This window comes from Lemur catta, chromosome 23, assembly GCF_020740605.2.
Source record: "Lemur catta isolate mLemCat1 chromosome 23, mLemCat1.pri, whole genome shotgun sequence".
Lineage (NCBI taxonomy): Eukaryota > Metazoa > Chordata > Mammalia > Primates > Lemuridae > Lemur > Lemur catta.
Genome location: NC_059150.1, coordinates 14,956,092 through 14,959,809, shown reverse-complemented (window position 1 = coordinate 14,959,809; position 3,718 = coordinate 14,956,092). Strand labels below are relative to the sequence as shown.

The 3,718-nt window shown below is 35.5% G+C and overlaps 1 non-coding gene across 1 annotated transcript; it reads right to left on the bottom strand.

The window, feature by feature from the left end:
- Positions 1-925: 925 nt before the first annotated feature.
- Positions 926-1,089, bottom strand: LOC123627151. The gene has a single exon (XR_006731156.1). It is a non-coding gene; the product is annotated as a U1 spliceosomal RNA (small nuclear RNA).
- Positions 1,090-3,718: the final 2,629 nt, after the last annotated feature.

Here is a 3,718-nt window from a genome sequence, read left to right as displayed (position 1 = left end):
TAAATATATCTCTTCCTCCTTTTTTTTAAACAAACTTTAAAAAATGTAAAAAACATTCTTATCTGGTGGGTTCTACAATAACAGGTCATGGACTGGATTTGACCCATTGACCATACTTTGTCAATCCCTGATCTAGAATTTCCTTTCTTCTGAGGCTAGTTTAGCATCACTGTGAAAGCATACTAATTTGGTGTCTCCAATGAAGGTGGCTTTCAGCTCCTCAACTCTTGAGTTGTTGTTTGCCTGGTGACATGGACTTTTACCTTATTATTCATGTGTAGTTTAGTATTCAACAACAGTCACAAGACCCCTATCAATATTTCTGGAGCTTTTTCTCCATACAGTTCTCTCCTTTTGAGTCACCTCAGTCATCCCAAACTCTGATCTGTATTTCCTCAACTCGATGAGATAGATTGCCATGCTTTCTTTGGGATCACCTTAATACACCACAGTCTGGAAAGTTCCTCTGGGGAGAAAGATGGGGCAGTTGTATGGCTCATTTCATTTATTTCCTTTCTCTAATAGATCACAGTTCTGTGGTGTCCAAAAACCACTGCCTCATATATTTCCCCCTACTTGTCTAGTTGTTTCAGTAGGAGGGTATATTTGGTCCCAGGTATTCCAATGCATCATAAAACAACTTCTCCATAAGTATTTTAAAACATGTCTGGTTTCCAGTCATGATTATTGCCACTTAAAATCCCTCAGATTTTTCCTTTCTTCTCTATTTTTCCTGCTATTATTTAACAAAAGGCCATATAAACCTTATGCTTAGATTACTGTAGTAGCTAAATTATAAAATCTTTGCATTCAATGATCACATCTTATATTTGTGATCTTAAGCAGGTCCTTGCTATCTCTATTTGTGGGTAAGTCTCGGCTTTTATTTTACTTAAAATATTTTTTTTCATTCATTTAATTTTTTTAGGTGAAAGCACAAATACAGTCCTCCACCACCATAAATTATGCAGTCTAGTTTCTCACATTTGGGGAAATTGTAGTGGTTAGCACAGCCCGAGTGCAATGGATGAGCCTCATCTTGGGAAAACTACCTCCATGATCATAGTATCTCCCCTGCCATATAAGTATTTGACTTTTATTTTTAATGTATACTTTTTTGTTCATATATTGAAATATCAAAGCACCAAACTTTGAAAAGAATAGGTGAGGTATGATGAAAATAATATTTACAATAAAAATGAGAAGTAACATTTGTTGAACCAGACTATGCTAAGTATGTTTTATAACTTATCTCATTTAATCCTCACATTTCTATGGCATAAAGTATTTTATTTCCCACTTTATAGATGAGGGGAGTTTGAAACCATTCCATTCAGTTTCTTCTAAACATCATGAGGTTGGTAGATCTCATATTTACAACTTTTGATTTCATTAACTGAGGCACCCAGAGTCAGTCCCATATAGGTTACCCATTGTGATTTTGCAAACATTATAACTTGAGTTACTGCATAAGCTAACTTCTGGTGCCATCATTTACTATACACGTGACCTTGGTAACTTACTCTCCTAGTACCCCAATTTCTGAAGCAAATTATAAGTAATAATGGAAATGTTCTCCTCAGTGCTTATGTGTTCTTGTTGGCAAATTCATTTTCTCACTTGGAAGGATCAGTTCCAATGACAGGAATGGCAGCTCCAAGAGGATGTAGAATTATGTAAAACTCTGGCAAGATCTCCAGAAAACATTCTGGGAACCCAGCCTGCTTGCCTAATGACTTATCCTCTTGGGCATCTGGCCTCCTGGTCTCAACGCCTTTCCAATTGTAAACAAGACAAATTTAGTAAACTCCACCTATCCCCCTGTGGATTATTTATCAAAAACCACCTCCCAATTCAGCACAACTGCCATTCTTGCAGGAACTATGCTGTGAAATCTGGAGGCTATGTAAGGTCCAGCACTGTGTCTTAAGGAAAGGAAAAACCAACAATACCGTGTCTACCCACCCTTCAACTTACTTAAAGTCACTGCCTTAAATGCACAGCATTTGGGAATATAATAATTCTGCCTAGTCTTGCTTTAAAGGTGAATTTTGCAGTTTTTGAAAAGGTCCTTAGAATCACATTGCAGAATTAAAGGGTGTATTATAATTATCAATATCAATAGTAATAAAAGTTTATTAAAGGTCATTAAAATGAAAGGGGATGGCTCTAGATCCCATCAATCTGAATTGACTCCCTCCTCTTGTGTTAATTAGAAAACTCAGATAATGGTTCTATGGGGGAGTACAGGGAAAATTTAATTACGAAAGTTTAATGGGCCACTATCTACTTCCTGCCAGATTAAAAACTGATGATTTACACAATTTTAGATACTACCACAGGCTTTTCTAACAAAACATGTTGCAGAGTAATGTAAAAGTTTACTGAGAGCATTCTATTCATTTCAAAACAATGCCAGAAAACGCTACGTTTGCATACTCCTTTAAAAAAAATTAGGCCACCATTGAAGATACATATTCTTTGTTTATTAATGCTTACAACCCTAAAATAAGTGACAATCAGAAAATGCAGATTTTTCCACATATATTGGTTAAAAATAAAATTAAATCTTTTATCCTCTGGAAACTGGGGAAAGGGAAACATTGGGGTTAGTGGGTAGTGGAAAAGATTTTAAGCCATTGGGGAAAGGAAAAATGTCTTAATATTTCTGACTCATGATTTTCATTAAGAGGTCTCTTCCTTGAGTCTCATGTCTCATTCATATTCCTTGATCTGGGGCTGTCTGTGTCCAACACAAGTGATAGGCTCTCTGGAAAATGTGGAATTTAAAGGATACAGATGCAAAGAAAAGAAATGATGACACAGAAGGGGAGATAAGAAAAATAAGAAGCAGCTCATTCTTAATTCTACTTATTTTCTAAATGGTGTAGCATGGAGTCATTGAGGAGTTAGTTTTCTAGGATATCGAAAACATGTACATAAAACACATACATGCTTATGAATTTAATGACGAATTTAGGATTGTTAGCAAACCTTCTAGATCTGATCTGTTCAATACGGTAGCCACTAGCCATGTATGACTATTGAACACTAAAAATGTCTCGAGTCCAAAATAAGATGTATTTCAAGAATCAAATACACACCAAATTTTGAAGGCTTAGGGTTTTAAAAAAGGATGTGAAATATCTCATTAATAATGTTTATATTGATTGCATGTTGAAATGATTGCTCTATTGGATTAAATAAGACATACTATTAAAATTAATTTCACTGTTTCTTTTTGCTTTTTAAAATGTGGCTACCAGAAAATTCAAAATTAAATATGTGGCTTGTATTCTATTTCCATGGGATAATGCTTCTCTAGATATTTGATAATGACACTGAGGAGTGTTTTGTGGTGAGCAAGTCTGATGAAATCCTACCCCTAAAGGCTGAGGAAGCTGAGTTAAGTTACATGTTTTAACTTAACAAAGAGTCTGACAAATCGAATTCCTCAAGAACAAAAAATATATATATATATATTTAGTAACTTACAAACAGAAGCCATTTCTCTGGTGGCCATGAGACAAGATGGTGGATCCTCCCATATCCCTCCTAGACCCAGAGCTCCTATACCAAAGAGAAGGAATGTGTAGGGCAACCAAGGTCAACCCCTCAGTGAAAGGCAAGAATTTGCCTAAGGACAGGATTTATCATAAGTATATTTACTGTAACGTCAAGGTTGCTTTAGGGTTTATAGTAAGTACATGAAAGTAGC